Source organism: Schistocerca gregaria, chromosome 1, assembly GCF_023897955.1.
Source record: "Schistocerca gregaria isolate iqSchGreg1 chromosome 1, iqSchGreg1.2, whole genome shotgun sequence".
In the NCBI taxonomy this organism is placed as follows: domain Eukaryota; kingdom Metazoa; phylum Arthropoda; class Insecta; order Orthoptera; family Acrididae; genus Schistocerca; species Schistocerca gregaria.
This window is the reverse complement of record NC_064920.1, coordinates 99,085,418-99,099,745: the sequence shown is the minus strand read 5'-3', so window position 1 is coordinate 99,099,745 and position 14,328 is coordinate 99,085,418.

The following is a 14,328-nucleotide window of genomic DNA, read 5'->3' as shown; positions in this document are numbered from 1 at the left end:
GCGGATGAGTAGGAAGAAGAAGCCTGTAATGTTCGGATACAGTATTAGAAGTGTCCTGCTAACACAATCGAGTCGTTTAAATATCTGGGCGTATTGCTGCAAAGCAATGTGAGGTGGAACGAGCATGTGAGAACTGTGGGAGGGATGGCGGATGGTCAACTACCGTTGGGAGAAGTTTAGGAAATTGTGGTTCACCTGTAAAGGGGACCGCATGTAGGAAGCTAGGCCGAGCTATTCTTGAGTACTGCTCGAGTGTTCGGGATCCATACCAGGTCGGATTGAGGGAAGAAACCCAAGCAATTCGAAGCGGGCTGCTAGATTTGCTACCGGTAGGTTCGAACAACACGTGATATAAATATGCTTCAAGAACTCCAATCGGAACCCATGGTGGGAAGGCGAGGTACTTTTAGAGAAACTGTACTGAGAAAATTTAGGGGACTGGTATATCAAGCTTACTGTCCAGCTGTTCTACTGCTGGCAGCATACATTGCGCATAAGGGCCGAGACGATTAGATACGACCAATTAGGACTCAGACTGTGTAAGTATCTCCGTATATTTCCCTTCGCTGTACTTGCGAGTGGAACAGGAAAAGAAATGACTAGTAGTGTGGTACATGGTACTGTCCGCCGTTCACCGTAGAGTGTAGATATAGATGCAGATCCACATTTCGCAGTATATCATGCGAGAAAACGGCGAGCTGACATTCGTATGAGCGATGCTTTCTACAAGCATGCTGATTCATGGATATAAATTTCTCCATCTTGTTGTTGTTGTCTTCAGTCCTGAGACAGGTCTGATGCAGCTCTCCATTCTACTCTATCCTGTCCAAGCTGCTTCATTTCCCAGTACCTACTGCAACCTACATCCTTCAGAATCTGCTTAGTGTATTCATCTCTTGGTCTCCCTCTACGATTTTTACCCTCCACGCTGCCTTCCAATGCTAAATTTGTGATCCCTTGATGCCTGAAAAGATGTCCAACCAACCGATCACTTCTTCTAGTCAAGTTGTGCCACAAACTTCTCTTCTCCCCATTCCTATTCAATACCTCATCATTAGTTACGTGATCTACCCATCTAATCTTCAGCATTCTTCTGTAGCACCACAATTCGAAAGCTTCTATTACTTCTTGTCCAAACTAGTTATCGTCCATGTTTCACTTCCATACATGGCTACACTCCAAACAAATACTTTCATAAACGACTTCCTGATACATAAATCTATATTCGATGTTAACAAATTTCTCTTCTTGAGAAACGCTTTCCTTGCCATTGCCTGTCTACATTAATACCCTCTCTACTTCGACCATCATCAGTTATTTTACTTCCTAAATAGCAAAACTCCTTTACTACTTTAAGTGTCTCATTTCCTAATCTAATTCCCTCAGGATCACCCGATTTAATTTCACTACATTCCATTATCCTCGTTTTGTTTTTGTTGATGTTCATCTTATATCCTCTTTTCAAGACACTGTCCATTCCGTTCAACTGCTCTTCCAAGTCCTTTGCCGTCTCTGACAGAATTACAATGTCATCGGTGAACCTCAAAGTTTTTATTTCTTCTCCACGAATTTTAATACCTACTCCAAATTTTCCTTTTGTTTCCTTTACTGCTTGCTCAATATACAGATTGAATAACATCGGGGAGAGGCTACAACCCTGTCTCACTCCTTTCCCAAGCACTGCTTCCCTTCATGCCCCTCGACTCTTATAAATGCCATCTGGTATCTGTACAAATTGTAAATAGCCTTTCGCTCCCTGTATTTTACCCCTGCAACCTTCAGAATTTGAAAGAGAGTATTCCAGTCAACATTGTAAAAAGCTTTCTCTAAGTCTACAAATGCTAGAAACGTAGGTTTGCCTTTTCTTAATCTTTCTTCTAAGATAAGTCGTAAGGTCAGTATTGCCTCACGTGTTCCAACATTCCTACGGAATCGAAACAGATCCTCCCCGAGGTCCGCATCTACCAGTTTTTCCATTCGTCTGTAAAGAATTCGCGTTAGTATTTTGCAGCTGTGACTTATTAAACTGATAGTTCGGTAATTTTCTCATCTGTCAGCACCTGCTTTCTTTTGGGATTGGAATTATTATATTCTTCTTGAAGTCTGAGGGTATTTCACCTGTCTCATACATCTTGCTCACCAGCTGGTAGAGTTTTGTCATGACTGGCTCATCTAAGGCCGTCAGTAGTTCTAATGGAATGTTGTCTACTCCGGTGGCCTTGTTTCGACTCAGGTCTTTCAGTGCTCTGTCAAACTCTTCACGCAGTATCTTACCTCCCATTTCGTCTTCATCTACATCCTCTTCCATTTCCATAATATTGTCCTCAAGTAGATCGCCCTTGTATAAACCTTCTATATACTCCTTCCACCTTTCTGCCTTCCCTTCTTTGTTTAGAACTGGGTTGTCATCTGAGCTCTTGATATTCATACGAGTGGCTCTCTTCTCTCCAAAGGTCTCTTTAATTTTCCTGTAGGCAGTATCTATCTTACCCGTAGTGAGATAAGCTTCTACATCCTTACATTTGTCCTCTAGCCACCCCTGCTTAGCCATTTTGCACTTCCTGTCGATCTCATTTTTGAGATGTTTGTATTCCTTTTTGCCTGCTTCATTTACTGCATTTTTATATTTTCTCCTTTCATCAATTAAATTCAATATTTCTCCATCTTAAGAATGTTTATTACATTCAAGCTGAGAGTATGTTCAAGGCAATCAGAAAATAGGGGTAGTGGTCTGTAATTTTGCGGATAATTTTACCCTTGATGTATATAGCACTTCCTGCGCTTGTAATGTTGCGCTTTGCGAGATATTCACGACAACAGCAAGCTAGGTAAGGGGTCAATGAAGTAGAGTATTCGTTGTAATACCGAAATGTGATTTCATCGGATCTGGTGATTTACTTGGTTTCAAATTTTTCAGTTTCTTCTCTACACGAGGGATGCTCTTTCCTTCCTCGGCCATACAGGAGCCTGACCGATTTCTGGCACGTGAACATGAAAACTTCAGCTTTCGCTTTGTTACCTTCAACTGTCACACAACCCTGGTCAACATGGGACTAAACGGAAGCCATTTGACACCCTTAGAGATTTTATATAGGAAAAGAATTTCTCTCGTGGTCTCTGCCAGGTCTTTTGCTAAGGTCTGACGGGGGTAGTTCTCATATGCTTCGCGCATAGATATTTTCGCAGACGTACGAAATTCAACTAACGTTTGCTTTTAGTTATTTAGGCTGTCTCTTTTAAACCGTAAGTGCAACAACCTCTGGTTCCCAGCATCTTCTGAATATCGTTATTAAACCATGGTGGGTTTTATCCTGCATCCACTTATTAGGCATGTAACTCACTCCGCGTAAACTTTCCCCATAATTCCTCTAAATCCATCTTACTGGAACTAAGGGAAGCCAATTCAGTTTCTAAGTTAGATGCTAAAAACTGCCTATGGGTTGTACCTAGCAGAAGCACTCCGCTAGCCTTCTTAACTGATTTCTAAACTTTTGTAACCATAGTTGTTATAATGGCATCATGATCGGTAATCCCCGTCTTTATTCTGACATTCTTGATAAGGTGAGACCCATTTTTAGCTACAAGGGTTGAGACGTTGTCACAGCGTGTGGGCTCTCCTGCTCAATACAGTTTTCAGAAAACATGTTGAACAGTATTTCACACGACTATGTCTGCATCCCCGCAATGAATCCATAGGCGTACCAGGCTATGCTCGGGAGGCTGAAGTCGCTTCCAACTATTACGGAATGATCTGGGTATTTGCGCGCTTCTGACCGTAGACTTTTTTTGAATGCCTCTATAACTGTCACAGCGGAATCAAGTGGCCGGTAGAAACAACCAACAAACAACATAGTTTCACCTCCACCTGTTATACGCGACTAGGTAACTTCACTGTCACGCTCAGCTTCGACCTCAGTAGAGATAATAGCTTAAGGCAGATACTGGGCCCAGATCCACTTCGAATCCATACATATTATAAAATAAATGTGCGGACTCGTAAAAATCTGTGAAATTGCTAAATTAATTCTGTCGTTACATCTTTCAAAACCTATGCATTTTGTTCATTTATTATGCTACAAGCATTCTGTAAGAAATGCAGGGGTATTCTGTGTCCAGTATGTAGTTAATAACCACTTTAACTATTCTCAGTATCGCACCAAACGGTGTTGCAGAACTTGGCAGTTCAATTTACATGGTAGTCCCACAAACAAACATGTAGACCTAAGTTTCTCTTCACTCAATTGCAGGAGTATTTTTCGCTTTAAAAATGTGTAATTTCAAGCATATCACATATTATCTGGAAATCATCGCTATTATGGGATGGGGTGGAGATGAAGAACAATTTACCCCAGAACGCACTAATACTCATACTAATAGCCATTATTTGAAAATGAGAAACCTTACAGACTTGCAACAAGCATTACACTAATTTCAGATCCTTATGAAACTTTCTCTCGCGGCCGAACCCACAAAACGATGAAGGGGACAAAGTTTTTGGCTTACTGCAATTTCGATGTTCATGCAGTAAAACTGCTGTCTGAAGCATGACGCCTTAATGTATTACTTCATTGCAAAATTCTGTACCAAACACAGTAATTAGTAAACAGTACTCACATATACCACTGAATATAACAGTAATATCACGTAAGTGTACAACACATAGTTCACGAAATGTGATATCATAAATACTAAGGTGTTTGAAAAACAGCTGCATCGTGAAAGACTTCTGAACGTAGTACATTGTGGCTGTAACTCGTTCGAACCAATTTTCACAGGCAGTATCCACAGCTGCCGCTGAATGTACTCAGGACAATGTATCATTAGCTATACGACACACATTGTAGGAGATATGACGCCACAAACACAGAGATGAGAGGGAAACCGCCGCATTGTTCATGACTTTTCATTTTATTACTTCTTTACTTCTAACTCTATCCACAACAAATTTCGCAGACTACAGTCACACATACCACTGGTTGTACCTTCAACAATATGTTATTGTACAGTACTGCAAGGCAAAACTGCCTAGAGGTACAGGCGAAATATATGCAGAAAATCGTGTGAAATACGCTAAATATTTGTGAAATATATCTGACATGCGCTTACGCAGGCAAATCGACTGCTACAGGGCCAATCATAAACCCCTTGGACGATTTAAGAGAAATTTTTTACAGATATTAGTTACAATGTGGAAACAAATAATATGGGCGTAAACCCATCAAACTACTACTGGGTGTGAGCGTGATACAGTAGCGAGGGAAGGGAGGAGAAGCATACTGGCAGAGAGACGTTAGAGGAGGACATTGACAGAGAGATGGAAGAGGAGAGGTTGACAGAGAGACAGAAGGGAAGGAAAAGGACAGAGAGATGGAAGAGGAGAGATTGACAGAGAGACAGAAGGAGATTGACAGAGAGACGGAAGAGGAGGGAAAGGGCAGAGAGACGGAAGAAGAGGAGATGGACAGAGAGATGGAAGAGGAGGGAAAGGACAGAGAGACGGAAGAGGAGGAGACTGACAGAGAGACGGAGGACGAGGAGATGGACAGAAAATGTGGGGTAGTGGATGTGGTAGAGAGAGGGGGTGAAGTAGGTGATAGACAGACAGAGGGGAAGGATGAGACAGACTAATTGGAATAAATACATACCTGGACAAAGTTTGGTACTCAGCCTATAAAGAAATAAAGGCATGTATTGGTAGATAATGACATGAATTCTGAGACAGAACGGAAACAGGGAGGAAATCTTATCACTTCCTTCCGAATATAAAAGAAAGAATCAGAATGTTGTACTTCCTCCCGACCAAGAGATCTACACACTACCTATCAGGGCATGATCTATATCACAGCAACCTCGTAAAAATGTGATAACGCACAACATACACTTGTGATTATAAAGCAATCGGCACCTCTTCTCCTCCCCCCCCCCCCCCCCCCCCCCGCCCCATACCATCACGGTCTGGAGTGTGCCACAAATATTATTTACGTACCAGATCAGGAAGGGTTTTTGTAATGCCACAGTCTATAACATAAGAATGAGTAAGGAAGTTGTCATGAGCTGAAATCGCTGATACGTAAGGTTGTTGTTGTTGTCTTCAGTCCTGAGACTGGTTTGATGCAGCTCTCCATGCTACTCTATCCTGTGCAAGCTGCTTCATCTCCCAGTACCTACTGCAACCTACATCCTTCTGAATCTGCTTAGTGTACTCATCTCTCGGTCTCCCTCTACGATTTTTAACCTCCACGCTGCCCTCCAATGCTAAATTTGTGATCCCTTGATGCCTCAAAACATGTCCTACCAACCGATCCCTTCTTCTAGTCAAGTTGTGCCACAAACTTCTCTTCTCCCCAATCCTATTCAATACCTCCTCATTAGTTACGTGCTCTATCCACCTTATCTTCAGTATTCTTCTGTAGCACCACATTTCGCAAGCTTCTATTCTCTTCTTGTCCAAACTAGTTATCGTCCATGTTTCACTTCCATACATGGCTACACTCCAAACAAATACTTTCAGAAACGACTTCCTGATACATAAATCTATATTCGATGTTAACAAATTTCTCTTCTTCAGAAACGCTTTCCTTGCCATTGCCAGTCTACATTTTATATCCTCTCTACTTCGACCATCATCAGTTATTTTACTTCCTAAATAGCAAAACACCTTTACTACTTTAAGTGTCTCATTTCCTAATCTAATTCCCTCAGCATCACCCGATTTAATTTGACTACATTCCATTATCCTCGTTTTGCTTTTGTTAATGTTCATCTTATATCCTCCTTTCAAGACACTGTCCATTCCGTTCAACTGCTCTTTCAAGTCCTTTGCCGTCTCTGACAGAATTACAATGTCATCGTCGAACCAAAGTTTTTACTTCGTCTCCATGAATTTTAATACCTACTCCAAATTTTTCTTTTGTTTCCTTTACTGCTTGCTCAATATACTGAAATGCAGGAGGATCTGCAGCGAATTGACGCATGGTGCACGGAATGGCAATTGAATCTCAATGTAGCGAAGTGTAATGTGATGCGAATACATAGAAAGATAGGTCCCTTATCATTTAGCTACAAAATAGCAGGTCAGCAACTGGAAGCAGTTAATTCCATAAATTATGTGGGAGTACGCATTAGGAGTGATTTAAAATGGAATGATCATATAAAGTTGATCGTCGGTAAAGCAGATGCCAGACTGAGATTCATTGGAAGAATCCTAAGGAAATGCAATCCGACAACAAAGGAAGTAGGTTACAGTACGCTTGTTCGCCCAATGCTTGAATACTGCTCAGCAGTGTGGGATCCGCACCAGGTAGGGTTGATAGAAGAGATAGAGAAGATCCAACGGAGAGCAGCGCGCTTCGTTACAGGATCATTTAGTAATTGCGAAAGCGTTACGGAGATGATAGATAAACTCCAGTGGAAGACTCTGCAGGAGAGACGCTCAGTAGCTCGGTACGGGCTTTTGTTGAAGTTTCGAGAACATACCTTCACCGAAGAGTCAAGCAGTATATTGCTCCCTCCTACGTATATCTCGCGAAGAGACCATGAGGATAAAATCAGAGAGATTAGAGCCCACACAGAAGCATACCGACAATCCTTCTTTCCACGTACAATACGAGACTGGAATAGAAGGGAGAACCGATAGAGGTACTCAGGGTACCCTCCGCCACACACCGTCAGTTGGCTTGCGGAGTAGGGATGTAGATGTAGATGTAGATATACAGATTGAATAACATCGGGGAGAGGCTACAACCCTGTCTCACTCCTTTCCCAACCACTGCTTCCCTTTCATGCCCCTCGACTCTTATGACTGCCATCTGGTTTCTGTACAAATTGTAAATAGCCTTTCGCTCCCTGTATTTTACCCCTGCCACCTTTAGAATTTGAAAAAGAGTATTCCAGTCAACATTGTCAAAAGCTTTCTCTAAATCTACAAATGCTAGAAACGTAGGTTTGCCTTTTCTTAATCTTTCTTCTAAGATAAGTCGTAAGGTCAGTATTGCCTCAAGTGTTCCAACATTTCTACGGAATCCAAACTGATCTTCTCCAAGGTCGGCTTCTACCAGTTTTTCCATTCGTCTGTAAAGAATTCGCGTTAGTATTTTGCAGCCGTGGCTTAGTAAACTGATAGTTTGGTAATTTTCACATCTGTCAGCACCTGCTTTCTTTTTGGGATTGGAATTATTATATTCTTCTTGAAGTCTGAGGGTATTTCACCTGTCTCATACATCTTGCTCACCAGCTGGTAGAGTTTTGTCAGGACTGGTTGTCCCAAGGCCGTCAGTAGTTCTAATGGAATGTTGTCTACTCCGGGGGCCTTGTTTCGACTCAGGTCTTTCAGTGCTCTGTCAAACTCTTCACGCAGTATCGTATCTCCCATTTCGTCTTCATCTACATCCTCTTCCATTACCATAATATTGTCCTCAAGTAGATCGCCCTTGTATAAACCTTCTATATACTCCTTCCACCTTTCTGCCTTCCCTTCTTTGCTTACAACTGGGCTGCCATCTGAGCTCTTGATATTCATACACGTGGTTCTCTTCTCTCCAAAGGTCTCGTTAATTTTCCTGTGGGCAGTATCTATCTTACCCCTAGTGAGATAAGCTTCTACATCCTTACATTTGTCCTCTAGCCATCCCTGTTTAGCCATTTTGCACTTCCTGTCGATCTCATTTTTGAGACGTTTGTATTCCTTTTTGCCTGCTTCATTTACTGCATTTTTATATTTTCTCCTTTCATCAATTAAATTCAATATTTCTTCTGTTACCCAAGGATTTCTAGCAGCCCTCGTCTTTGTACCTACTTTATCCTCTGCTGCCTTCACTACTACATCCCTCAGAGCAACCCATTCTTCTTCTACTGTATTTTTTCCCCTATTCCTGTCAATTGTTCCCTTATGCTCTCCCTGAAACTCTGTACAACCTCTGGTTCTTTCAGTTTATCCAGGTCCCATCTCCTTAATTTCCCACATTTTTGCAGTTTCTTCAGTTTTAATCTACAGGTCATAACCAATAGATTGTGGTCAGAGTCCACATCTGCCCCTGGAAATGTCTTACAACTTAAAACCTGGTTCCTAAATCTCTGTCTTACCATTATATAATCTATCTGATACCTTTTAGTATCTCCAGGGTTCTTCCACGTATACAACCTTCTTTCATGATTCTTAAACCAAGTGTTAGCTATGATTAAGTTGTGCTCTGTGCAAAATTCTACTAGGCGGCTTCCTCTTTCATTTCTTAGCCCCAATCCATATTCACCTACTATGTTTCCTTCTCTCCCTTTTCCTATACTCGAATTCCAGTCACCCATTACTATTAAATTTTCGTCTCCCTTCACTATCTGAATAATTTCTTTTATTTCATCGTACATTTCTTCAATATCTTCATCATCTGCAGAGCTAGTTGGCATATAAACTTGTACTACTGTAGTAGGTGTGGGCTTCGTATCTATCTTGGCCACAATAATGCGTTCACTATGCTGTTTGTAGTAGCTTACCCGCATTCCTATTTTCCTATTCATTATTAAACCTACTCCTGCATTACCCCTATTTGATTTTGTGTTTATAACCCTGTAGTCACCTGACCAGAAGTCTTGTTCCTCCTGCCACCGAACTTCACTAATTCCCACTATATCTAACTTTAACCTATCCATTTCCCTTTTTAAATTTTCTAACCTACCTGCCCGATTAAGGGATCTGACATTCCACGCTCCGATCCGTAGAACGCCAGTTTTCTTTCTCCTGATAACGACATCCTCCTGAGTAGTCCCCGCCCGGAGATCCGAATGGGGGACTATTTTACCTCCGGAATATATTACCCAAGAGGATGCCATCATCATTTAATCATACAGTAAAGCTGCATGTCCTCGGGAAAAATTACGGCTGTAGTTTCCCCTTGCTTTCAGCCGTTCGCAGTACCAGCACAGCAAGGCCGTTTTGGTTAATGTTGCAAGGCCAGATCAGTCAATCATCCAGACTGTTGCCCCTGCAACTACTGAAAAGGCTGCTGCCCCTCTTCAGGAACCACGCGTTTGTCTGGCCTCTCAACAGATACCCCTCCGTTGTGGTTGCACCTACGGTACGGCCATCTGTATCGCTGAGGCACGCAAGCCTCCCCACCAACGGCAAGGTCCATGGTTCATGGGGGGGATACGTAAGGTATCAGCTTATAAATTGTAAGTCTACTCATATAGGGATGAGAGACAACAAAAAACGGGATATATACAACGACAACATGATGCAGCACGGTAGAACATCTATCTCCAACAACTGTCTGAAATCAATGGGGAGACGAGTTGGATAGGACCAGGCTGGATTTAATGGGACTTTTGCAGCCATCTCCTGGTCTCCACACCTTGCATGGCACAGCACCACAGCCCCTGTGAATCCTGAATTTTGACTCGGCGTGCTGGGGGCTAACTACGCAGACAAATGAGAAATCTGTCTTTGTTCTGATACAAAGTACACTAGTGCGGACACAGCTACGTACTGGCTGTTGTATAGTAGTTTCGTCCAGCACAAAAATAGTGATCCAGCAGTCAAGCATAATATAGTAGAACAGCAGCGAAGGGCTTCTGGATTCCAGATGAACCTACAAAAAGTATCTGCCAGAAGCCCAAAAGGCAGTAAATAATTTATCTCTCGTTTCTTTCAAAATTACAATTTTTTATGTACATTTTCGCCCATAACACAACGATCCTAGTTGTACTAACCCAATGTAAATAATTAGGTTGGTGCATAATTTCGTAGAATTTTTGTTTTGCACGTTGGTATTCCAGTTACTACGGGTTTACGTATCGATTGTCGTTTACTGTTTGTAGTTCACTATCGCTGTTTGAGTTTCCGTATTGTCATGTTATCGTCTGGAGATAGTGAGTGGTGTTGTGGATGATGAAAATGGAGTGCTAAGTGGAGAAGTCGGGACGTTTCAGTCATTTTATTCTGTGCGAGTGCCTTAGAGGGATTGCAGCAGCAGAGGCAGCCAGAAACAGGTGCGCCTTGTGTGGGGGTAATGTCACTGAACATGGCAACAAAAAGAAAACGGTTTTCTCGTTTTAAGGTGGATCGTTTTGACACTAGTGACTCTTCCCATTCAGGAAGACCTTCAAGGGTTTGGTGACGACTGTTTGAATGCATCACTCCACGACAATCCACGTCAGTGCAGTCGAGGACTGACAAATGCGGTGATCTGTGATCATCGATGCAGTGGGTAATATTGAAAAATCGGGTGTATGGGTACTGCATGCACCAAGCCAAAATCGCAAAAACCACCAGGTGACGATATGTGCATCTCCGCTGGTTGTCATCAATTGGCTCATGAACAATACCGACCACCATATTATCTCCTTTTTCGCCCTTTATCGAAAAATCTTCAAGGCACGTCCATTCCGGATGAAAACGCTCTCCGAACATGGCTCGACGAGCTCTTCACCTCAAAACCACGAGATTCGTGGAGTCGCGGAATCGGAAAGTTACTCTAGCGTGGCAGAATGTTGTAAATACTAAAGGTGAATGTATTATTGATCACTAACGCTTCTGTTATGATTATGTGTTGTGTTTATCGAACTTATGGAAACACCAACACAACCTGTTGAAATATTATGTGCTATATCCACGTCAATTCATGTGGAAAATTTGGTTTGTTCTTCTTGTATCGAGATAACACTAGAAGAAAATAGCAAGTAAGAAATAAACAGTACCATACCTACTTTATTAGGACTGTAGATACTGAAATAGTATTCTAGAATCGGTTGTACTAGGTTCTTGTGTGCGATCTCGTATATAAGGGGCGTAAAGTAAATAATGCAACACATCTTTTTGCTGAAAGCAAGTTTGCTTTATTCAGTATTTTGATGCATCATTTTATTTCTCGCCTTATTTATTCACATTATCTCCGTTCAATGCGACGGCATTACGCCACTTAATTGGAAGAGCCTGTATGCCATCATGGTACCACTCTACGTGTCGACATCGGAGGCGATGTTTTGCTGCATCAGTAACCTACGCATCGTCCATGTACTGCTTTCAGCCGAGTGCTTCTTTCATTCGACCAGAAACAGATGAAAGTTGGAAGGGGAGAGGTTCGGGCTGTAGCGTTCATGAGGAAGAACTATAGGGTGAACTTTTATGAGCTCTTCTCAGGTGCGCAAACTTGTCTGAGGCCTTGCATTGTCACGGAGAAGAAGAATTTCGTTTGCATTTTTGTAACGACGAACACGCTGACGTCGTTTCTTCTATACACTTCATAATCGAGTGTTGCATCATGACGGAGGACTTCAAACAAAATAACCCACTGGGTGTCAAAGAAGACCGTTGCCATGAATTCACCAGCTGAGAGAGAGGCTTTAAACTTTTTATTCTGAGTAGGGCAGGTGAGGTGTCAGTCTAGGGATAGCAGTTTCATTCCCGGTTAGAAATTACGAAAGTACGTTTCTTTGTAAGCGACGATGCTCGACAAAAAATACTCACTATCAGTCCCGTCCGGTGTAAGCAGTTCCACAAATGTTGTCCTTCGCGCCTCTTTATGCTGTTCTGTTAAGTGGCGAGGAATCCAGCGCTCACACAACTATGAGTACCCCAAGTGGTGGACAAGTATGTCATCAGTACCAACAGAGATATCTAGATTAGCAATGAGGTGTGATTGTGATACTTAGATCGGGTGTCCGGACGTTCCAAAATTGCAGGAGTCCCAGATGTTTGAGACCGGCCGGCATTCGAGAAACCGGACAGGTTTGCGCGACCTTCTTGCGATAATGACAAAAAAATGGTTCAAATGGCTCTGAGCACTACGGGACTTAACTACTCTGGTCATCAGTCCCCTAGAACTTAGAACTACTTAAACCTAACTAACCTAAGGACATCACACGCATCCATGCCCGAGGCAGGATTCGAACCTGCGACCGTAGCAGTCGCGCGGTTCCTGACTGCGCGCCTAGAACCGCTAGACCACCGCGGCTGGCGCGATAATGACAGACGCCTCGCCAATCACTCATCGTGCTCTTGTTCACTGCTGGTTCTCCGTAGAAATCCTGCAAGTGCCTATGAATATCTACGACGCTCCGATTTTACTGGAAATAAACTCAGTGACAGCTCTGTGCTTAGAATACATCTCCGTTACGGACGCCATTTTGCAAGTTATGTACAGCACCACCTCCTATCGCATTTTCATGAAACTATAGTGCCTCAAGTGGGAATATTCCACGAAGTTCCATGACAAACTCTGCATTCTTCAACCAAAACTGACTGAGAAAAATATTGTATTCCATTGCTTACTGAACGCTTCTCGTAGAAATAAACTGGACTTCCCTGGAACCCATCGAAGAAATCTAAGTCTTCCATTCGGCTACACTAACACTGATTTCGTGTAGTTCGATTTTATATTACTTTCTGATAGTACCTCTAAATACCTTAACTATGTCACAAGCTCAATAAGATCACGTTTACTCTTGTAATCAGGTACTATTGGGTTGCTGTCCTTTGTTGTAGGTATCGTTAAAACTTCCTGGCAGATCTCAGTCTGGAATCATCTTACATTTATCCACACTGAAAGTGAGCTGTAATTCATCACATTAAGTGGCAGTGCTGTCCAAATCTTTCTGCGCTTTGTTAAGATCGTCCGACTACTATACTTTCCTGCAGCCAACCACAGAGTCACCGAGCAATCTTATAGCGTGTGTAACCTGTCTGACAAATTATTTATATAGTACATAAAACATTAGAGGTAATACTACGCTTCCACGTGGCACACTTAGTCTTTGTTTCGTTTGTGTGAAACATTCGCCATGCCGTATACCGTAATTACTGAAAAGTTCATTGACCCTATCACATGTTTGCGAAAACACTACGTATGATCGTATTATGGTTCGGGAGGGCACTTATTATAACCAAAGAAGATCCCTTGGTGTTGTTAACACATATAACATAATGTTGTAACAATTAATCTACTAGCTAGTGGTACAAAGCTTCAGAAAACATAAATAATTAGGAAGAGTTCCACGTAGTGTGTTGACCAGGCCGGGCCCATAGTAGCATTGGCACTGAGCCGCATACTGTAAGGATCAAGGACCCTATCTGGCGTACTGACAAGAATGGACCAGAAAATAAATATTTTCAAATGTGTATGAATTCCTAATGGACCAAACTGCTGAGGTCATCGGTCCCTAGACTTACACACTACTTAAACTAAGTTAACGCTAAAGACAACACTCACACCCATGCCCGAGGGAGGACTCGAACATCCGGCGTGAACCGTCTCACGATAAGTGATATGGCACCGCGCATCAGAAAATAATCAAATTTTGCCATACAGACCTATCAGTGTTTTAGGCAAAACCAAAACA